Source organism: Periplaneta americana, chromosome 1 (genome assembly GCF_040183065.1).
Source record: "Periplaneta americana isolate PAMFEO1 chromosome 1, P.americana_PAMFEO1_priV1, whole genome shotgun sequence".
NCBI lineage: Eukaryota > Metazoa > Arthropoda > Insecta > Blattodea > Blattidae > Periplaneta > Periplaneta americana.
The window spans coordinates 5,262,263-5,287,209 of NC_091117.1; the positions used below are offsets into that span (position 1 = coordinate 5,262,263).

The 24,947-nt window shown below is 34.9% G+C and overlaps 1 protein-coding gene and 3 non-coding genes across 8 annotated transcripts in view; all 4 read left to right on the forward strand.

Moving 5' to 3' along the window:
• Positions 1-24,947, forward strand: part of Shrm (shroom) — a 461,262-nt gene that overhangs the window by 139,119 nt on the left and 297,196 nt on the right. The gene's annotated exons all lie outside the window — the stretch shown is intronic.
• TRNAS-GGA (transfer RNA serine (anticodon GGA)) lies at positions 19,579-19,650 on the forward strand. The gene has a single exon. It is a non-coding gene; the product is annotated as a tRNA-Ser (tRNA).
• On the forward strand, positions 19,961-20,032 carry TRNAS-GGA (transfer RNA serine (anticodon GGA)). The gene has a single exon. It is a non-coding gene; the product is annotated as a tRNA-Ser (tRNA).
• Positions 20,342-20,413, forward strand: TRNAS-GGA (transfer RNA serine (anticodon GGA)). Its single transcript has one exon. It is a non-coding gene; the product is annotated as a tRNA-Ser (tRNA).

Genomic DNA, 24,947 nt, shown 5'->3' on the forward strand with positions numbered 1-24,947 from the left:
ATGTACGTATCGATAGTGGCCAAAATGGCGCCGGTAGCGGTCCAAGCATGATTACCACGTGGTTTTGTTATGATATTTTCTTGTGTTAATTACGTCGTGAAATGGGCCGTTTGTGTTGTGTACTGGGTTTTAATAATTATAATATTGGATCTGTGTCTCATATTTCAGTGTTTAAATTCCCGAAAAATACAACTTTACGTACTACGCGACAAATGGCCTAGGTGCATAATCGTGACAATTTCGAAATTACGTAAATTACAGTTTGTTGTTGTTCAATCAACTGTCCGAAGACAGGTCTGAGCTTAACAAATTATACCAACAAGGCACCACTTAAGAGGCAACTAAGCCAATAGATAATGGGGTAGGGTGGCTAGTTTCTATCCTCCTAAATGACTGTGTTACACATACATTTTGAACCTAGGTTAGTTATTATGAAATATATTTTGTGCGAGATCGTGCGTATTTGCTTGTTTTCCGCACAGAACCAATACGCGGTAAGTGTGAAATACCACATTCAGTATTCCCAACGTAACACACATAACAATTTCCCTCTTCTTACCGCTTAAGCGCGATATTCATTTTACTGTTTTAGGCTTTTAACATATTATTTTTAGAGACGTTTAACATAGTAATAATTATAAATTGGAAACTTACCACTGCAATTTCACCTAAATTGCAATGTTAATTATTGTTTATAAATATTTGCAAAAATTAAGTAAACTCTACTACTCCACGAAAGCTATTGTATTCCTGATACAAGTAACATTAAGGAAGCCGTGAAAAAATCAACAAGATTCCAGATGTCGATGTTATTACTGCAACATGTTATATAAATAATATTGTTAAAATATTAAAATGAAAAATAAATCATTACATAACCTTACCGTTTGTTTTAAGTTCGCATTTATAGACTGGGGGAAAAAAAAGACAGACGTATATCACGGCCTGCTGGAGTATAGATATTTTTGTTTTCTAAAGTTGCCATCATTGAACAGAAACCAAGATGGAGATTTCATTGCAACTAATTAGAAATTCGTCTTTCAGGTATGTAATAAACGATCTTCGCACAAAATAATGTACGATACACGAGCGGTATGTTTGTTTTCGTGTTCTCGGATATTAAAAAAGCTCAACTACGTTTCGCTTTTTCAATCTTTTCCTCGAACATGAAAACGTCAACATACCGCTCTTGTAACGCATATTAACTTACTATTAAAGCAACAAAGTTGAAGATAGATATTTTTGTTTTGCAAATTTTGCCGTCATTAAACAGAAACCAAGATGGAGATTTCATTGCAACTAATTAGAAATTCCTCTTTCAGGTATGTAATAAACGATCTTCGCACAAAATAATGTACGATACACGAGCGGTATGTTTTCTTTCAATTCTCGGAAATTAAAAAAGCTCAACTACGTTTCGCTTTTTCAAACTTTTCCTCGAACATGAAAACTTCAACATACCGCTCTTGTAACGTATATTACTATTTCATTTCTCTGTCCCGACAGTATCTTAATAAGCCTAGCCGGTGTGATCACAACTCCGGCTCCATTGCGATTAGAGGGAATAAATGACGTACGATTTATAGTAGTAATAACCAGTACAGTATAATATTAGCTGACTTCTTGCTCTTCCGGCCGCTCAGTTCTCATAGTCACGCTTCACTTAACGCACATCCTCATGGCCTCCTGAAGTCGAGTGAAAGAGGCTGCGATTCAGCTGACATTCGATTGTGGAAAATGTGTACGTTCACAGGTCATTAAAACACGCACGGGGTTTTCACTCATCCTAACGATTTTGACATTCAAGGAGGCAGTGGTCAATGTTACCTATTGTTACGGCCTGGATATCGACAGTAAATTTCAAAGAATAGGAGTAAAATAAATAATTCTTTAGTAGGGAACGGAATTTGGAGTAGTAAAAGCTAGTATTGGCATGTACACAGTCATTTGTTTACAACCCTTTATACCAAGTCCTCCCCTCCATGACATACTCGCAGATCTCTACGCGTCAATAACAGGTGAACGGGACAGTTGTCGCATAAGAACTTCAACATGCAGGTTTGCAGTTCAGAGGAGTGAAGTGCAGGTACAATGCCGAAAGTGAAACCAACTAACAATACAGTATTGAAAGACTATATTTGTAAAACCTCCAGATCAAGTATCAAAATTCAGGAAACAATTCCCTAAATTGTCGCTTCCCCCATGTCCAGTTCCTACGAGATGGGGGTCATGGTTAGAAGCTTGCAATTATTACGCACGTCACCTCCAATCTGTGAAGAAAGTGGTCCAGTCTTTCGACTGCGATTCAAATATGCCAGGAACTGCTAAATGATGAAACAATCGAGAAAGAAGTCACGGATATTAAGCCAAATTTTGGATATTTACCGGATGCCATTATTCAATTAGGAAAGTCAGGAGTAGGACTAGTTGAGCAAATAAATATTATGAGGACTACTGTAAATAAACTGAGTGCAGTAGAAGGTGAAATAGGAAAACGTGTTGGTGAAAAAATGAACAAAGTTTTGATTAAAAATGATGGATACGATATTTTTAGTCGGATTTCAGATGTACTAACAAAGACGTGTCCCAATGACGTCAATCAACATGTGAATTTAATTGACGTATCTTGTTTCAAGTACTCTCTAATTGTCTCTGCAGATGGAGAGCGGAGTTTTTCCATGTTACAAAATTTCCTTCCTTGCAACAGAGCAAAGTTGTATTTTGAAAATTTGAAAATAATATTTACAATTTATTATAACAAGGCATAGCAAGGCATAGCATTAATTGAAAATGCCATTTCGTTTGGATCTACATATTCAGAGGCGAGTTCCATACAGAAGACAACTGCCTATCAACATCAATATGTCCACTGACAAGCGAAGATGCAAAGGTTCATATTTAATTATGTATATTTGTAATGCTGTTTATTGGTGTCTTGTGCGTTGCCAAGAAAAACACATGTAGTTCAAAATGAAATGCAGATTATGTATGTAGGTCACTATATGTCATTAAACTATTCCATTTGTTTATTCTGAAATATATTTACAGACGTTGCGTGTAAGTTTGTATGAAGTGGACTGTACTCTTCCATGCGCCGTGACGCAGCTCGCTTGACAGTCACTGAGCTACGAATATCTATACTACGTTTCACCATTCTTTATAATACTCCAAATCCCTTTCCCTGTTCATTAGATTATAGGCCGGTTGGTGTTAGTCAACTGTCCGAAGACATATTAGACTATAAAAAGACTGGAATTCACAAAACTCCTCTGTGATTTAAATAAATGAATAAGTAGACAAAGGAATAAAGGAGTAATTGAATGAATTAATAAATAATAAAACATTATTGAACGGTGAATGTATAAGTGAATAAATGAATGAATAAATGAATAAATAATGACGGAAACAGGATGCACAATGATTCACTTCAGTCGTGGTGAAATTTCTTAAAAAAAAAAAGAATGAAATAATTATTAACATTAGTATTATCCGTAAAATAATGGAGTTGAACATACTTACTTACTTACAAATGGCTTTTAAGGAACCCGAAGGTTCATTGCCGCCCTCACATAAGCACGCCATCGGTCCCTATCATGTGCAAGATTAATCCAGTCTCTATCATCATATCCAACCTCCCTCAAATCTATTTTAATATTTTCTTCCCTTCTACGTCTCGGTCTCCCCAAAGGTCTTTTTCCCTCCGGTCTCCCAACTAACACACTATATGCATTTCTGGATTCGCCCATACGTGCTACATGCCCTGCCCATCTCAAACGTCGGGATTTTAAGTTCCTAATTATGTCAGGTGAAGAATACAATGCGTGCAGTTCTGCGTTGTGTAACTTTCTCCATTCTCCTGTAACTTCATCCCTCTTAGCCCCAAATATTTTCCTAAGCACCTTATTCTCAAACACCCTTAACCCATGTTCCTCTCTCAGAGTGAGAGTCCAAGTTTCACAACCATACAGAACAACCGGTAATATAACTGTTTTATAAATTCTAACTTTCAGATTTTTGGACAGCAGACTGGATGATAAGAGCTTCTCAACCGAATAATAGCAGGCATTTCCCATATTTATTCTGCGTTTAATTTCCTCCCGAGTGTCATTTATATTTGTTACTGTTGCTCCAAGATATTTGAATTTTTCCACGTCTTCGAAGGATAAATCTCCCATTTTTATATTTCCATTTCGTACAATATTCTGGCCACGAGACATAATCACATACTTTGTCTTTTCGGGATTTACTTCCAAACCGATCGCTTTACTTGCTTCCAGTAAAATTTCCGTGTTTTCCCTAATCGTTTGTGTATTTTCTCCTAACATATTCACGTCATCCGCATAGACAAGCAGCTGATGTAACCAGTTCAATTCCAAACCCTGCCTGTTATCCTGAACTTTCCTAATGGCATATTCTAGCGCGAAGTTAAAAAGTAAAGGTGATAGTGCATCTCCCTGCTTTATCCCGCAGTGAATTGGAAAAGGATCAGATAGAAACTGACCTATACGGACTCTGCTGTATGTTTCACTGAGACACATTTTAAGTAATGGAACTAGTTTCTTGGGAATATCAAATTCAATAAGAATATCATATAATACTTCCCTCTTAACCGAGTCATATGCCTTTTTGAAATCTATGAATACCTAATGTACTATACCCTTATACTCCCATTTTTTCTCCATTATCTGTCGAATACAAAAAATCTGATCAATAGTCGATCTATTACGCCGAAAACCGCACTGATGATCCCCAATAATTTCATCTACGTACGGAGTTAATCTTCTCAAAAGAATATTGGAGAAAATTATGTACGACGTCAACAAAAGTGATATTCCTCGAAAGTTACCACAGTTGGGCTGAACATTATCTTACAAAATTACATTTAAAATATAGGACGAGCCCATATCATACGATGGTATTACCATATACCTTACTATAATAATACCGGACAGCTGTATACTAGCAGCATTGGCGTGAGTGCGAAAAATCGCGGACCTGACATCTAGCGGAGAGGGATGGAATTACGTCCACATATACAAATATTAACATAGCGAGATTCGGACTATTGTTTAAAACGTGAGTTACTAATGTGGAATTATATATGAAACACTTAAGAAATGTTGAATAATATTTAATGTAAAATTATTATCTTATATCAAAGCTGCATATTATGAGAAATATTGCATACTTCATATTACTTTCCGTAATTAATTGTTACATATTATTTCTTTGGTTTACCGAGACAAAATCAATCTCATATTAGGAATGAATTTACAGTAATGTTTTATATACGCATTGCTGACAACTGCAAAGATAAAATTGATAGTAATCTGATGCTTGTAATAATTAGTAAAGGCATGTGGACAACAATAAAACTTAATTTGATAAAACCTTAAAATCCGATACATTTTAACTTATATTTATTTATTAGGTCTAAATAAAAAAGCTAATTTGTATTTTTCTATCAACACAAAGACGAAGGAATTAGGCCTACTAAAGAATGTTGTTGACTCACGTTTTATGATCCGTCAGAAATCGAAAGTACGATTTGGAGCAATTTGTAATGCTGCAATTGTCACAATTATAAACAGCACACATACACCCTGACATTTTAACACTGGTGCTAATTCATGAAACTATTAACAAATTAACTAGCCCAGAAACAATATACATTGCAGTTGATTACAGCTTGTTTCGCGAGTATCTCCATCTCGGCAGGTAGGTAGCAGCACTATCGTCGTTCGCACGTAAAACTGCTAGCTGTCCGGTATTATTATAGTATAATAATATGCGTTACAAGAGCAGTATGTTGAAGTTTTCATGTTCGAGGAAAAGTTTGAAAAAGCGAAACGTAGTTGACCTTTTTTAATTTCCGATAATTGAAAGAAAACATACCGCTCGTGTATCGTACATTATTTTGTGAGAAGATCGTTTATTACATACCTGAAAGAGGAATTTCTAATTAGTTGCAATGAAATCTCCATCTTGGTTTCTGTTCAATGACGGCAAATTTGCAAAACAAAAATATCTATCTTCAACATTGTTGCTTTAAAATGTTTTCTGTGTTTACTATACTCCAGCAGGCCGTGATATACGTCTGTCTTTTTTTTCCCCCAGTCTATGATGAGTCTGGAATCTTGTTGATTTTTTCACGGCTTCCTTAATGTTACTTGCATCACGAATGCAGTAACTTTAGTGGAGTCGTAGAGTTTACTTAATTTTTGCAAATATTTAAAAACAATAATTAACAGTGCAATTTAGGTGAAATTGCAGTGGTAAGTTTCCAATTTATAATTATTACTATATTGAACGTCTCTAAAAATAATATGTTAAAAGCCTAAAGCAGTAAAATCAATATGTCACTTAAGCGGTAAGAAGAGGGAAATTGTTATGTGTGTTAGGTTGGGAATACTGAATGTGGAATTTTAGACTTTCCGCGGTTTGGTTTTGTGCTGAAACCAAGCAAATACGCACGATCTCGCACAAAGGTATTTGGTAATACCGTCTGAAACAAATGAAAACACAGGACGATTGAATTTCGTACGAGGGGAGTATCGTATAAAAAACAAACGAAAGCACAAGACGAAGAAATCTTATACGAATGGAGTATTGTAAAAATGGAAGATAAATCAGCCACTTTTTTTATTCGATCATGTTGGTAGAAAGTAAGCATACATAAGTACAAGAAAGGGCAAATTTTCTCGGGTGAAGTAATCCGTTATTATATTTCACTAGCGAACACACGAATGGCAATGACATTAATGTTATTTTTTTTTTGTGGGTGTTAGAAAAAAATAACGAAATCGCTGAGATATGTTTGGCGCTGAAAGCTATAATTACAGTGAAGTATCATCTCAGTGAACTTAAGTGCTGGGATTTCTACGAGTTTCTGTTGAGAAATCGTAAGATTTCAAACCGCATGAGTCGGCAAAATACAGCTCACAGTTTTCACAACTTTGTTATGTACCATTCCTGCTATTGCCACCTAAACTGAAAGTAGCCGGAGAAGTGGTTGCACTGTACTACTTTTTCTGTTTTTAAGTTATGGGAGCCATGTCAGAAAGTGAAAAATAATCCCATCGTCATCGTCATCGTCATCGTCATCGTCATCGTCATCGTCATCGTCATCGTCATCATCATCATCGTCGTCTTCTTTTTTTTCTACCAAATAATAGACCTGGTGGCCAGTTACGGTCTCCAACAATCGTGTGTGAGATCTTCCAACGCATTCTTTACGTCTTAGTATGTAGCAAAGAATTTGTGTAGGTATAAAATCCTCAAACGATTGGGGAAAACACGGGAAGCAAGTAAATAGAAAGGTTTGGAAGTAAATCCCGAAAAAACAAAGTATATGATTATGTCTCGTGACCAGAATATTGTAGGAAATGGAAATATAAAAATTTGAGATTTTTGTTTTGAAGAGGTGGAGAAGTTCAAATATCTTGGAGCAACATCTTAATCTTGCTCAGGATAGGGATCAATGGCGGGCTTATGTGAGGGCGGCTATGAACCTCCGAGTTCCTTAAAAGCTAGTAAGGAAGGAAGGAAGGAAGGAAGGAAGGAAGGAAGGAAGGAAGGAAGGAAGGAAGGAAGGAAGGAAGGAAGGAAGGAAGTAAGTAAGTAAGTAAGTAAGTAAGTAAGTAAGTAAGTAAGTAAGTAAGTAAGTAAGTAAGTAAGTAAGTAAGTAAGTAAGTAAGTAAGTAAGTAAGTAAGTAAGTAAGTAAGTAAGTAAGTAAGTAAGTAAGTAAGTAAGTAAGTAAGTAAGTAAGTAAGTAAGTAAGTAAGTAAGTAAGTAAGTAAGTAAGTAAGTAAGTAAGTAAGTAAGTAAGTAAGTAAGTAAGTAAGTAAGTAAGTAAGTAAGTAAGTAAGTAAGTAAGTAAGTAAGTAAGTAAGTAAGTAAGTAAGTAAGTAAGTAAGTAAGTAAGTAAGTAAGTAAGTAAGTAAGTAAGTAAGTAAGTAAGTAAGTAAGTAAGTAAGTAAGTAAGTAAGTAAGTAAGTAAGTAAGTAAGTAAGTAAGTAAGTAAGTAAGTAAGTAAGTAAGTAAGTAAGTAAGTAAGTAAGTAAGTAAGTAAGTAAGTAAGTAAGTAAGTAAGTAAGTAAGTAAGTAAGTAAGTAAGTAAGTAAGTAAGTAAGTAAGTAAGTAAGTAAGTAAGTAAGTAAGTAAGTAAGTAAGTAAGTAAGTAAGTAAGTAAGTAAGTAAGTAAGTAAGTAAGTAAGTAAGTAAGTAAGTAAGTAAGTAAGTAAGTAAGTAAGTAAGTAAGTAAGTAAGTAAGTAAGTAAGTAAGTAAGTAAGTAAGTAAGTAAGTAAGTAAGTAAGTAAGTAAGTAAGTAAGTAAGTAAGTTATTCTGGAACATTCTATACTTTTTACATGTTGCAACTAATATTCCCTGTACTCTTGTGAATATGAACAGTAAGTGTCATTTTTAATTCACCTGCTATTAATTCATAATTCCCCTTATGATCCAAAATATCTCTTCAAAAATCCAATTTCTGCAGCAGTTAAACGTTATTAATCTTAACAAATGGCTTTTAAGGAACCCGGAGGTTCATTGCCGCCCTCACATAATCCCGCCATCGGTTCCTATCCTGAGCAAGATTAATCCAGTCTCTATCATCATATCCCACCTCCCTCAAATCCATTTTAATATTATCTTCCCATCTACGTCTCGGCCTCCCCAAAGGTCTTTTTCCCTCCGGCCTCCCAACTAACACTCTATATGCATTTCTGGATTCGCCCATACGTGCTACATGCCCTGCCCATCTCAAGCGTCTGGATTTAATGTTCCTAATTATGTCAGGTGAAGAATACAATGCGTGCAGTTCTGCATTGTGTAACTTTCTTCATTCTCCTGTAACTTCATCCCTCTTGGCCTCAAATATTTTCCTAAGCACCTTATTCTCAAACATCCTTAACCTATGTTCCTCTCTCAAAGTGAGAGTCCAAGTTTCACAACCAAAAGAACAACCGGTAATATAACTGTTTTATAAATTCTAACTTTCAGATTTTTTGACAGCAGACTGGATGATAAAAGTTTCTCAACCGAATAATAACAGGCACTTCCCATATTATTCTGTGTTTAATTTCCTCCCGAGTATCATTTATAGAAAAAATATATAATACTATTTATAGAAAAATATATAATACATTTGAAAAAACACTAATAAAAGAAACAGACGGCCCTACAGGTTTATGTGGCCTTTTCGGAAGATGTCTTTATTATACCCTTCATGTTGTGAAGGCCATTTCATATTAACTAAGGTTAGCTATATATTATGTTGTGTTTAATGCCTGCTCAACTCTCTCGTTTGTGGGAAAATGGTTCTTTTGTTTCTTTGTGAAATAAGACTCCTTTATAATAATAAAACAAACATTCTGCTTTGCTTGAGAGATAACATTTCAGATTTTGTTTCTTTTATATTTCCTCTTAATTAAAACTGAAATATAACTAGCGAACTTAGTTTGAAGGTTGGAACCTTCAACATCGGTTTCTTTAAAATTACCTCTTTTTGGTCTTATGTTATTTTTCATAGACAGTCTCAATTGTAGGTATTGTTTCAAGTCTGTACATGTATACTTGCTCTTTATTGAATAACTAGCCGTACCCGTGCGCTCCGCTGCACCCGTTAGAAATAAATATAAAGTAATTACATAATTAAAATAGGACATTTGATTCAGGGAACATTCGTGTTTGATAGAAGGATAAATCGTTTAATATGTTACTTAATTTAAATTGCATCCAAATAATTAAAATGCGGTCATTTTGGTACAGAGACACCCATTTCGTGCAATGACAATTCCTTTAACATGTTTGCAATTTTTATTACATGCAACCATAGTTTAATGAACATTGACAGCATTTAGATTTAATATATATATTTTATTTTACTTGTTATAGGTTTCCATTGAATTATGGTAATAACTTAATTTTAACCCTTGTTTTCTACGTATTCAGTAAATGGCGTTTGGCCCACTATGGTTCTGAACCGTTCAAATAACTTAAATTATATTATATTATATAGTGTTATATTATATTATATTATATTATATTATATTATATTATATTATATTATATTATATCAGAAGTTACTGTAATAACATTATAGCATTATGTCCATCTAGAGAAACTACACTTTCCAATGGTGAAATAATAATTAATTATACAAATCGGTTAATTTAGCTTCCAATATTACTTCATACAAACACAGAAACATTCTCTGTGGGCTATCTTTCATAGCTTTCGATTGTTGCTGTCCAAGGCCCCTTATAGACGAAGTCATTATTTCATTATACGGCCTTAGATGGCAGTTATTTTAATTTTAAAACTCATTTATCTCATTAAATATCAGTCCTATCAAAATTTTTCAAGGAATAAAACTTATCTCAAATTATTTTCAAAGAAACGTTTGTTATGTAACATTTTTCACAAAAATCAATAATAAGCGAGATATTTCGATTTATTTAATTCAGGCCCGCTTATAACCCCCCCCCCCTTTTAAATAATGTATTTTGAATGCCATATAGCCTAAAATCTAAGTTACAACGAACATAATTTATATTCCAATTTTCATAGAAATCCGTTCATCCATTATCGCGTGAAAAGGTAACAAACATACAGATAGACAGACATACAAACAAAAATTTCAAAAAAGCGATTTTCGGTTTCAGGGTGGTTAATTATATATGTTAGGACCAATTATTTTTGGAAAATCGAAAATTACCAGAAAAATTTCGGCTACAGATTTATTATTGGTATAGATAATAATAATAATAATAATAATAATAATAATAATAATAATAATAATAATAATAATAATGGCTTTATTTAACCTACGATGAAAGAGTAATGGAACGGAGAAAAATTCTCTTCGGCGCCGGAATTTGAACCCGGGTTTTCAGCTCTACGTGCTGATGCTTTATCCACTAAGCCACACCGTATACCCACCCCGGCGTCGGACAGAATCGTCTCAGATTGTTCCAACTCTTGGGTTCCCTATAGTGGCCGCCCTCTGCACTACGTCATAGATGTCTATGAACGTAGGACTGAAGTCCACACATGTGCTGAGGTGCACTCGTTATGAGTGACTAGATGGCCGGGATCCGACGGAATAAGCGCCGTCTTAAATGACGAAGTGATTTACGCTTGTCATATATATTATTTTATCCACTCATAACGAGTGCACCTCAGCACATGTGTGGACTTCAGTCCTACGTTCATAGACATCTATGACGTAGTGCAGAGGGCGGCCACTAGAGGGAACCCAAGAGTTGGAACTTAAACTGAGACGATTCTGTCCGACGCCGGGGTGGGTATCCGGTATGGCTTAGTGGATAAAGCATCAGCACGTAGAGCTGAAAACCCGGATTCAAATCCCGGCGCCGGAGAGAATTTTTCTCCGTTCCATTACTCTTTCATGGTACGATGACGCAGAATATCTACATGGAAATATCATATGTACTTCGGTACATTAAAATGATATTTATTTAACCTGGCAGAGTTAAGGCCGTAAGGCCTTCTCTTACACTCAACCAGGATTAAAACTTGCTTACATAGTTGAACATAAAACTGGATCGGAATTAAGTAATTACATATTGATACAATTTAGCTACATAATGAGACCAAAAGAGGTAGTTACATAAAAATTTACCTCATAAAATAAAAATAAACATAGTGGAATACATATTAATGTTGTTAGGTATACATATTAGTATTAGATTACAAGTAAGTAGGATTCACATAATTAAACCAAAAACCGAAAATTGAATAAAATGTACACAATAAAAATAGATTAATAATAAAAAAACCAACACAGTGGGATACATACTGGTTTTAAGTGATAAATAAATACGATTTACATGATAACACAATAAAAATAAGAAACAAAAAAAAATAAATAAAAATAAATACAGTGGAATACATTCCATTAAATATTTGCAACGTGTTAGGTCTGGCAACTCATCATAAGATATTTTTCTAATTTACATTTAAAAGAAATTATTATTATTATTATTATTATTATTATTATTATTATTATTATTATTATTATTATTATTAGCATGTAACGTCAACATGCTGTAAAAAATATGCATTCAATTTTGAAAGATCACTATTTCCTAAATATCCGGATTTTAATACTTCGAAAATACAATGCAAGATTTGTGAAAAACATAATGTAGAAGTATAATTTTCTTAGGGGCCTTGGACACCACCAGTTTTATTATTTAAAGAAGTAGAAGAAGAATTAATTAAACATAGCAAAAGGAGTTAGTTCAGGAAAATCTTTGAATTGTCCATACTGTTTTAATATATTGTAGACTTTCATTTGTTCATATTTTAATACGCTATAACAATGCAACTTCTGACGGCCTTCGGAATTCTACATAAATCCAGCTTACTAATTTTTGCTAAAAGAATTGTATTCATTCGCAAAAGATGAAGTAGTCCTTATCATTTTCAGCTTGTAGAGTTTTCTTATGAATTTCATTAGGAAAATTGCACTAAGCATTCAATATTGAACATTTCAATACGTAATGAAAGGATTTTTTTTAAGAATTGCGTTAGTTAGTTAATATTACATGTATTTATTATTATTATTATTATTATTATTATTATTATTATTATTATTATTATTATTATTACTTATTGGCTTTTAAGGAACCCGGAGGTTCATTGCCGCCCTCACATAAGCCCGCCATCGGTCCCTATCCTGAGCAAGATTAATCCATTCTCTATCATCATATCCCACCTCCCTCAAATCCATTTTAATATTATCTTCCCATCTACGTCTCGGCCTCCCCAAAGGACGTTTTGCCTCCGGCCTCCCAACTAACACTCTATATACATTTCTGGATTCGCCCATAAGTGCTACATGCCCTGCCCATCTCAAACGTCTGGATTTAATGTTCCTAATTATGTCAGGTGAAGAATACAATGCGTGCAATTCTTTGTTGTGTAACTTTCTCCATTCTCCTGTTACTTCATCCCTCTTAGCCCCAAATATTTTCCTAAGCACCTTATTCTCAAATACCCTTAACCTATGTTCCTGTCTCAGAGTGAGAGTCCAAGTTTCACAGCCATAAAGAACAACCGGTAATATAATTTTTTTTATAAATTCTAACTTTCAGATTTTTTGACAGCAGACTGGATGATAAAAGCTTCTCAACTGAATAATAACAGGCATTTCCCATACAGTATTTATTCTATGTTTAATTTCCTCCCGAGTATCATTTATATTTGTTACTGTTGCTCCCAGATATTTGAACTTCTGCACCTCTTCAAAAGATAAATTTCCAATTTTTATATTTCCATTTCGTACAATATTCTGGACACGAGACATAATCATATACTTTGTCTTTTCGGGATTTACTTCCAAACCTATCTCTTTACTTGCTTCAAGTAAAATTCTCGTGTCTTCTCTAATCGTTTGTGGATTTTCTCCTATCATATTCACGTCATCCGCATAGACAAGCAGCTGATGTAACCCGTTCAATTCCAAACCCTCTCTGTTATCCTGGACTTTCCTAATGGCATACTCTAGAGCGAAGTTAAAAAGTAAAGGTGATAGTGCATCTCCTTGCTTTAGCCTGCAGTGAACTGGAAACGCATCTGACAGAAACTGGCATTATTGTTACGAATCCTTCAAATTATTATTATTATTATTATTATTATTATTATTATTATTATTATTATTATTATTATTAGTTTGATACTATATCCATTACTCTCCCATCTTTTAATATTATTTTCATTAGCAAGCAAAGAAAACAAATCCTATTCTGAACGTAATGTTGACAAATATGTGTAATTATTTGATAGAGGTGGTGGGGAGGATTGTATAAGAGCCTTCGGAATTTCGTGAGGACATTTTGCTGACAGGACGTGGCAACACTGATGAAACGTGCTCTCCTTTGTTCGTTCCAGATTGCGATAAGCGCAGATCATTAACGTAAGCAGGGGAGTACAAGAATGCGCATGGCTTTGTTAGATTGTGACTGCTAACCTTATTCATGAGAGCGCGTGGGAGGGCACCATTGTCTGCTCTTGTCCATTACCTGTCCGCTATGCAGGCTGGTCCACTTAACGATGGGGACTCCATATGTGTCAATACAGTAGGTAAGATACTGTGTTGCAGGCACTTAAACTCTTAAAGGGCCGTGCAAAAGATACCTGCAAGTCATTAAATAAGACAAGATATATTATTTAAAACATAAAACATGAAGATTCAGTTTTAAAATTAAATCGCTAGTTTTGCAAGGCGAATTTGAAAGTAGAGAAAAACTTTTCATTAGCAATGTTTGCCCTAATTTTGTAAACCAATCCCTTAGTAACACTGTTGACACTTCTAAGATATAAACGGTGTTGTGTTACGCTAGACATTTTATTTCTGTAACATCCCCTAATTGTCTCGTGACGAGAATATTGTACGAAATGGAAATATAAAAATTGTAAATTTATCTTTTGAAGAGGTGGAAAAGTTCAAATATCTTGGAGCAACAGTAACAAATATAAATGACACTCGGGAGGAAGTTAAACGCAGAATAAATATGGGAAATGCCTGTTATTATTCGGTTGAGAAGCTTTTGTCATCTAGTCTGCTGTCAAAAAATCTGAAAGTTGGAATTTATGAAACAGTTATACTACCGGTTGTTCTTTATGGTTGTGAAACTTGGATTCTCACTTTGAGAGAGGAATATAGGTTAAGGGTGTTTGAGAATAAGGTGCTTAGGAAAATATTTGGGGCTAAAAGGGATGAAGTTAGAGGAGAATGGAGAAAGTTACACAACACAGAACTGCACCTGACATAATTAGGAACATTAAATCCAGACGTTTGAGATGGGCAGGGCATGTAGCACGTATGGGCGAATCCAGAAATGCATATAGAGTGTTAGTTGGGAGGCCGGAGGGAAATAGACCTTTAGGGAGGCCGAGACGTAGATGGGAAGATAATATTAAAATGGATCTGAGGGAGGTGGGATATGATGATAGAGACTGGATTAATCTTGCTCAGGATAGGGACCGATGGCGGGCTTATGTGAGGGCGGCAATGAACCCCCGGGTTCTTTAAAAGCCAGTAAGTAAGTAAGCAAGTATTATGAGCTTAACTATAAGGTATATTTTATACCATAAAGTCTTCTTGGGTTAAAAAAAATGAAAGTTTGGAGTTTTCAAACTTTCATGTTAACCTCTATGGCAATGTTAATGACAGTGTTTATGTAAATCGTGAATGATCCCATTTTGTAACCTGACGGCAAACTTCTCTGTTTATGTCATGTTTATGCTTAATTTTCATTGTGAATGGGCCATAAGTTTTGCATTGATTTTATAATTACTTGAATACGCTTTTCTGTTACCATAGCAACACGTGTTTCTTTTGTTATAACAAAATATGTCCTCGGCCTCATCTCGCTATCACCAATTCCATGGACGCTAAATAACATAGTAGTTGATATAGTGCAGTTAAATGGCTTGAAAATAATAAAAATATCCTTGAGTGTACAGGTTTCTCGGTTTCGAACACATGTAATTTAAGTCTAATGAAACTTGGATACTTAAAATTCATACAGATAGAAAGAGGAAAGTTTTATTTTAGTAAATCGCATGTGGTAAGACTGCTGCGTAATACTATTTGTTCATTGTTGAAATGAAATGACTGCTATAGAGGACAGAAAAGCTATTTGTATGCATGATTTTCATGTTGAGTCAGTTATTAGTATCCAGCGACATTCCCCGAACAAGGTTCTTGGTGCAGAACCATCCAGTGGTTCTACAATTCGCAAGCAGTAGAGTAAGGGAGGGGATTGTCGGATAATCTCGGGTAACATATTTCTTTTCCATCGAATTGTGCAATCTGATGTGAAAATAATGCATTACGTTCTCTATAAGTAGACGAACATCTGCATGAATAGCCATTACTGTTGAGTGCTTCACTGTGTGTGAATAGCGTGCTTTCAACGTTTCTGCAAAAAAAAAAAAAAAAAAAAAAATTTTTGAGGGTAAGTAATGTGATTTATTCGTTACAAGTTATTCTTATATTCACACAACATGGTATGCACTGTTTGATACACCATAGATAAGGCTTCTTAATTCTCTAATTGCAGATATGCTATCGACAACATGTTTCATGCAGCTGGCTTGTTTTACTGTTTGTGAAGAGTCGGCCAATGTCGGATACAAGCTGAGGGCAATGTCGGATACTAGCCAAGGGCATTGTCGGCTGTCTTTCAATGCTGCTCGCTACATAAAAGCTGCCTTAAAACCATTTATATGTTTTCTATAACAAACCACTACATTTTCACTCATGGGTATTTTTAATTAATGTAAGTAATTAATTTTCTAATTAATCGAATATTATGAAGTAACGAATTGTTTCTTCTTCTGATATTTTTAGATGCCTAAAGTCAAAGAAAAAAGAGATTCCGTCTAAAAAAATGGAAGTCTGAAAATATGGTAAATGCCATTGTCGCAGTACAGGAGAAAAGAATGGGCTATCTTGCTGCTTCCAAAAGATCAACGTTATTTGATTATGTACGGTCCAACTCTGAGGCCACCAAAGCCGTTAAATCGAAACTTGGACGAAAACTAATACTCCCAGCTTCACTTGAAGAGAAGCTAGTTGACTATGTGTTAATGATGGAGAGAAAATATTTTGGATGAACCAGAAATGATGTTAAAAGGCTTGCATATCAGTTGGCTAGACAGAACACTATTGTAATAGTTTCTGATATGCAATATCTATATATATATATAATTTGAACTGGTAATGGAAATTACGGGAAAACGGCTGAACGGATTTTAATGAGTGACCCCTCATTTTCATGCCTGGCATCCAACGTTTTTCGGAAAAGTAGTAGTTTTCAGTGAAATGTCAATTTTCCTACATAATTTTCCTATTTTCCAAAATCCATCTCTTGTCAGTTTTGAGAACTAATTTTATTCAATCACGGCCGACTTGATTGAATTTCAGAACAAAACACACACTACAATAAACAATAGGCTATTACACGATGGCCATGACCTGCAGGATTGCCGACATATTTAGAGCTCAATTCAATTTGTTATTAAAAACTGATTCTGCAGTTGATAATTTTCTGATTACAGCTGTGTATTGGATATTCAAACCTACGAAACTTGAGGTGGTTTGATGACATTATTACCATTAGAAATTAAATATTATTATAGTTAATATCATGATGCATCTATTTTTCATTAATTGTACATAATATTGATGCTATATTGATGACATGAAAGTGAAACGTTTTGTGGTTATGTAAGTAAATGTAGAGAATATCTTAATTTAGATCTTCATTCCTATAATTTACTGAGTGGCTGCTATATATAACTACAAAACTTAAGTAAGATAATAATATTGCTATTAAAAATCAAATATTTTTATACTTATTAACCCAGTGGGGTTGGGTCATTTTCATATACTTAATGGCGGTGTAGTGTAGATATTGATATGTGTCATAGTCTTCAGTATTGGCTCGAGAGAGCGCAAAAATTACAGTTCCTAAGGAAAGATAAAAAGGTATTACTTACTGATAAAATAAGAGGCCTAGAAAATTTTGTAGTCTCCAGATAATTTCAGCAAGATCTCTTAGTAGGATAAAATGATTTTACGCTCTACATTTCAAGTTCTACATGCAGCAGCTATACGAAAATGCTATTGTTCGAAAGCTTAGCAAACCTGACATTTTTTTAACTTTTGCCTACAATCCACAATGACCTGAAATAGGTACTGCTATCGTCCTGACATTGATACTTGCGTTTTCGCGTTGAAACTCAAAAACTGAAGTTGGATAGGTTCAAGAAAAAGTATTTGGCCTAAAAAAAATCCATTCAGAGGGAGTATGTTTCATTATTATGGAAGCAAATAACTATCAAAAAGACAAGTATTCTTCATTGAAAATAAATCTGAAAAATTTTTATTTGAACGTCTAACGAACTTAGTTTGCAGCAGTATTTGCTGCACAAGCCACTAGTATTATTTTAAATGCATTATCATACCTCTTACATAATAATGTCTAATGTATCCGACATTAGCTTCCCATTCTCTCAGTGATGATATTATTTCTGTTTTGTCTTTGCAAGTTATACAGCAAATACATATTATGTAAATTACCTAATACTTATGTACAATCTGCAGGAACCCCAAGAGGTTATTACAATACTAAGTAATTCCAGTTCTAACTTTTTTCAATTACCTTTATTTTGAAACATCAAAATGGTATCCGACAATACCCTCCCTTACTCTACTTCGATTTTAAGGCAAGGGGATGCATTTGTGAGAGGAAGTCAATCAGACTTGCCAGCAAGCTAGGAATAAGTTAAGCGTGTCCATGAAAGTTTCTCACGTAGTCCGCGAAAATCTTACATCAGAGCCAGCGGGGAGCTGCAATTAATACCGAAGTCGACTGGATGGAAGATTCTAAAGTTCCTGCAGGCCCTAAAACCAGAAATCCGTCCTCCGTAGCAGCCATTAGGACTCAACAATGAACAAAAATGTTATTACGTAGCAGTCTTATCACATGTGATGTACTAAAACAGAACTTTCTGAGCTTCTTTTTGTATCGGTGTGAAGTTCAAGTAACTGAGTTTCATTAAACGTAAGTTACACGTGTTCGAAACCAGAAAGCCCATTTGTGGGAGCTGAGTTTTTAAGTTCAGAACCTGCGATGGGAAAAGAGTAATTAACGTGTTTTAATATGTAAAGGCTGGTTCACAATAAACCGGAAACGAGAATCGTAACGAAAACGAAAACGGTAAAATTGTTTAAATGTATACATTTAAATGTGAGCATTCACAATTAACGAAAAGCTTGCCGGAGCCCGGGATCGGGAACGCATAGTTGGCCAAGTTTCAACTTTGGCGTTCACGTTTCCGATCACAGCCCACTAGATTCATTCTATTGCCATCTAAAAACTATTTTGTCGTCGTATATTTTGTAGCAAGAAGACCGTGACATAACCTATGCATTATTTTGTTCTGTGCTTTGCATCATGGAGCAAGTTTTATTTGATGAGATTCTAATATTGAGTGTTGAGGAAAATCCTCACGTTTACGATAAGCGGCGCGCCTCGTATAAAGATGAGAAAATGAAGGAGAATACGTGGCTTTCAATAGCTGCATCTTTGAACACCGATCGTAAGTGAATCATATTTTATTACTGTATTGGTTGTATTACACACTACATATTCATGCTTCAATTCAATAACTACTGTTGTGTTCATTTTTGTTCTATTACAAATTTATTTTGATGTACCGAAGTACATATGATATTTCCATGCAGATATTCTGCTTTCTCAGAGAAAGCAGAATATCTGCATGGAAATATCATATGTACTTCGGTACATCAAAATAAATATGATATGCGTAATAAATCACTTTGTGATTTAAAGACGGCGCCCATACCGTCGGACCCCGGCCAACCAGTCACTCATCTGAGTGCACCTCTACACATGTATGGACTTCGGTCCTGCGTGCATAGACATCTATGACGTAGTGCAGAGGGCGGCCACCAGAGGGAACCCAAGAGATGGAGCTTAATCTGAGACGATTCTCAACGGTGTCGGGATTGTATCCGGCGTGGCTTAGTGGTTAAAGCATCAGCACGGAGAGCTGAAAACCCGGGTTCAAATCCCGGCGCCGGAGAGAATTTTTCTCCGTTCCATCTCTCTCTCATCATCTGAGAAAACAGAATATCTGCATGGAAATATCATATGTACTTCGGTACATCAAAATAAATATGATATGCGTAATAAATCACTTTGTGATTTAAAGACGGCGCCCATACCGTCGGACCCCGGCCAACCAGTCACTCATCTGAGTGCACCTCTACACATGTATGGACTTCGGTCCTGCGTGCATAGACATCTATGACGTAGTGCAGAGGGCGGCCACCAGAGGGAACCCAAGAGATGGAGCTTAATCTGAGACGATTCTCAACGGTGTCGGGATTGTATCCGGCGTGGCTTAGTGGTTAAAGCATCAGCACGGAGAGCTGAAAACCCGGGTTCAAATCCCGGCGCCGGAGAGAATTTTTCTCCGTTCCATCTCTCTCTCATCATCTGAGAAAACAGAATATCTGCATGGAAATATCATATGTACTTCGGTACATCAAAATAAATATGATATGCGTAATAAATCACTTTGTGATTTAAAGACGGCGCCCATACCGTCGGACCCGGCCAACCAGTCACTCATCTGAGTGCACCTCTACACATGTATGGACTTCGGTCCTGCGTGCATAGACATCTATGACGTAGTGCAGAGGGCGGCCACCAGAGGGAACCCAAGAGATGGAGCTTAATCTGAGACGATTCTCAACGGTGTCGGGATTGTATCCGGCGTGGCTTAGTGGTTAAAGCATCAGCACGGAGAGCTGAAAACCCGGGTTCAAATCCCGGCGCCGGAGAGAATTTTTCTCCGTTCCATCTCTCTCTCATCATCTATTACAAATGTTTCTTCTCTAATTATTTTACGTCATGGTAGACTTAAAATAGGTTGTGATAATAAAGATGCATGGGCATATTTATAGTACCGTACCTAATGAAATGTTTCAGTTGAAATTTCGAAGTTGGTTAACCTGTGTTTATGTTGGCTGCCTTGTACTCATGAGAGAACGCCATTGGTCAATTATACACAAATAACATCAGAATGCGTAATATCGACTTTACATATCGTTATTGACATGCATATCGATATGCATAGTCGTCTATGTTCTCGGTTTATTGTGAATCAAAAATTTTCATATTCACGTCCTCAGCTTCTCGTTTCCATTCTGGTTCTCGTTCCCGGTTTGTTGTGAACCAGCCTTAATTGTTGGAAAAAAAATATTAAGTGTGGAAGGACGAGCTAAGAAATAAATTTACAAAACTGAAGGTGAAGTGTTAATGCATAATCTAAAAGAACTGTATCGATTTATAGCTATGTACAAAAGTACTTATGATATTTTCGTGCAGGAATTCTTCGTTATCATATGATGGAGGATCGGTGGAGCGGAGAAAAATTCTCTCAGGCACCGGGATTCGAACCCGGGTTTTCAGCTCTACGTTCTGACGCCCTATCCGCCAAGCCACACCGGATTCTAATTCAGATGCCGGATTGAATCCTCTCATTTTAAGCTCCATCTCGATTTGGTTCAAACTGTTCAACGAAGGTGACACCATCCTAACAGAATAACCACGGTATGGACACCTATCTGAAGTTATTATTTGAATAGTTCATTCATTCATTCATTCATTCATCCATTCATTCATTCATTCATTCATTCATTTATTATATTCCATAGATCTTAAATGAGCAATGAAGTTTTAAGATGTGGAACAAGTCAACATTTTACAATATTACAATTACAATTTTTACAATATTTTACAATTTTTACAGTTTTACAATTTAGTAATTTTCTACAATTTTTACAATTTTGTGCAATTTTTTTACAATGTTTTGGCGAGATGTAGTGAGATGAGGTGAGGTCCGAGGATTCGCCAAAATATTACCCGGCATTTGCCTTTAGGTTGGGGAAAACCTCGGAAAAACCCAACCAGGTAATCAAATCAAAGGGATTGATGCCGAGGACTTCAGTCCCACGGCTGGGGAAAACCTCGGAAGAAACCATTCAATGAGACCGAAGGGGGATCCAACCCAAGCCCGAACGCAGCTCCGGATCAGCGGCCCAGCGAGTCTGCCGACTGAGCTACATCGATGGCTCTACTAAAAGTATACAATACATAGCCAATCTGATTATTAAATTTACAAACGCAAACGATCATTCATAAGTTGAGTTATATGTATAATACAAAACAAGTTAATTAAATTTAAGGCATAAACAATTCAATCAGTTGTGATATACAGAAATTGATAATACATATCATGCAAACTACTTCAAATTACAAACACAAACAATTTATCAGTAGAGCTATACAGATTACTATTCAATTTAAAGCATATACAATTCATCGGCCAAAACTATACAGACATATACAATACAAAGTAAGCAGATTAATTCAATTTATAATCATAAACAATTCATCAGTTCAGCTATACAGACTAGTAAGTTGAGAACTAGAATGTAGCCTATTTGAGGTTCCATGACATTCGTTCCTAGAACTTTCCAGCTGTGATTTATCGCGATCGACGACTATTTTCTATGCACATGATAGGCCTGCTTGAATAATTGTGATAAAATTCTGGAATTACATGAGCTTTTCACCACGAATTCCAAGGAATAGTATCGCCACCATATTGAACAATTGGCAGAAAGATTGTGTATGCCATTGAAAATAATGGAGACTAGTTTGGAGGAAGTTCTTCGTGTGTTCTTGCTGTTAATAACTGTTGAATTAATCTACTAGTAAACGATTGACGTTTTCAATACTCTTTTCCCCTCCCCCTTAGTGAACCATAAGAAATTGTGACAGAAACAGTTCTATCCTTCTACGTTACAGTTCATATGTGCACCTGACACCTGGTGTTTTAATGTTGAATCACCCATGAACAAAAAGTAACTGTTGTTGGGTGTGTTCACAATAATTACCCACAAGAACAAGCACACTGTAAATGTTAATCACAAGAGCTCGCTAGGCACACGTCATGCCCACGCCAGAGATCGTATCTGCCCCTTCTGCAACACTCGGGGAAATTGGTAATACGTATAGGACCCATTATGACAGCCTTCATTTCCAATATAAGCTCAATAGATGATAGGAAACAGGTTCAACTTTCATATTTGTTTATATATAATACAGGGTGTTTCAAAAGTAACGCATAATTGCAATTAAAATTGAATGAAGGGATTTGGACAAAAAAGAAAAGCTCAGACATGTCAAGCCTTGTATTTAGAAAGGAATATTTTTTAAGGAAAAAAAAAATATTTTGCGACTATTGTTGCTCGAGTTACTACGTCATTGAGAATATTTTTAAATGGAACGCTATAGTTTTTTAATATCATTTGAAAAAATATATTTTCTTTCTTATATTTCATTTGTTTTTTTACAGAGCACTATAGTTATAGTTGCTATAGCAACAACTTAATTGTTGATTCATTTTGTTAGTCTTATATTATGAATCATTTTATTAAAGAAATCAACATAAACAAGATGTTCTTAATAGAAAATAAAATAATTCAGATTCTGACGATGGTATGATTTGGTGACAGAAGACGTACACAAGAGGTATGCACACTTTTTAACAAACTCATCCAAATCGGCCAACTATTTCTGAGTCAACTGGGAGTAGAATAGAAGTAAAATTCAGAAACTATGGTGATGTCAGAGGCATAAAAATATCATTTTCTGTTAAAAACATCTTGTTTCATTTTTCATTTCGTCAATATAACCACTTTCATAAGATGAGGACTAATGAAATGTATCAACAGTTAAATTGTGACCATGGTAACCATGCTTCTGTATAAAACAAAAAATGAAGTATTAAGAAAACAGCATTGAGCATACGGGGCTATTCCATCAAATGACCTGTTGCCATAGAAACGCCTATCTACCATATAGCTTGTACAATGTACTAGGCAAGGCCTATAAAACCAATGCTGTTTTTCTTAACGTGAAATTCTCTATATTAGCCTAATGGAAAAGAAAAGCTCTTTCAGATGTTTAAGGGCACACTTCACTAAAAATGGCAACTTTCTTTCTAATGATTTTTTTCAAACAAATTTTGACAGCATATTTACTATGTGAAGAACTAAGAAAATCACAATTTTGTACTCCCATAGGTTTTTGTTTTTTTATTTTTTATTTATTTATTTCTTTTAAAAATATTTTCAAACCAAGGTTTTAGTAGATCTCAATTTTTAAGTTACCTTTGTATTGGTTACATTCATAAGACATAGAGAACATGTCTATGAATGCATTTTATGAAATATATCATTTATACACTTCCATTTTTTTTTTTTTGAAAATTTGAAAATATTATTTTTTCTGTAATTCACGAAAAAATATAAATACAATGAAGTAGCAGCAGTTCTTACATAATAAATGCATAGAAACATGCAGCTACCTCATAAATACTTGCAGTAAAAATTTCATCCAGATTGATTAATATTTGGCATAAAAAAGTTGGTCTTGAATCAAGAAAAACAAACTTACGAGAAATGAATTTGAAAGCAAAATGAATATTTATGTAAATTAAAATTATCCTCCGCTACATTCATGTAGTAAATTCAGGGAGCCAACTTTAGAACAATAAGTTACACGATTTGTAATCAGAAATTTGTAAAAAAGAATTCTTTGATGAAAAAATAATTTTGACAGCTCTTTAAAGGCCACGCCTTAGTTAAAAAAATAAAGATATTTATAATTAGAATTGAACTATATCCATTTGACGTATAAAAATGTACATAATAATAATAATAATAATAATAATAAATAACAACTGTAATTAAAATTAAAAATCGTGTCTCTGAATTGGATGATTATGTCTCTCGACCAGAACATACTACGAAATGGAAATATAAAAACTGGAAATTTATCATTTGAAAAGGTGGAAAAAATAAAAAATATCTTGAAGCAACAGTAGCAAAAAATATATATGACAATCGGGAGGAAATTAAACACAGAATAAATATGGGGAATGCCTGTTATTATTCGGTTGAGAAGCTTTTATCATCCAGTCTGCTGTCAAAAAATCTGAAAGTCAGAATTTATAAAACAGTTATATTACCGGTTGTTCTGTATGGTTGTGAAACTTGGACTCTCATTTTGAGAGAGGAACAGACATTAAGAGTGTTTGAAAATAAGGTGCTTAGGAAAATATTTTGGAGTAAGAGGGATGAAGTTACAGGAGAATGGAGAAAGTTACACAACACAGAACTGCACGCATTGTATTCTTCACCTGACATAATTAGGAACATTAAATCCAGACGTTTGAGATGGGCAGGGCATGTAGCACGTATGGGCGAATCCAGAAATGCATATAGAGTGTTAGTTGGGAGGCCG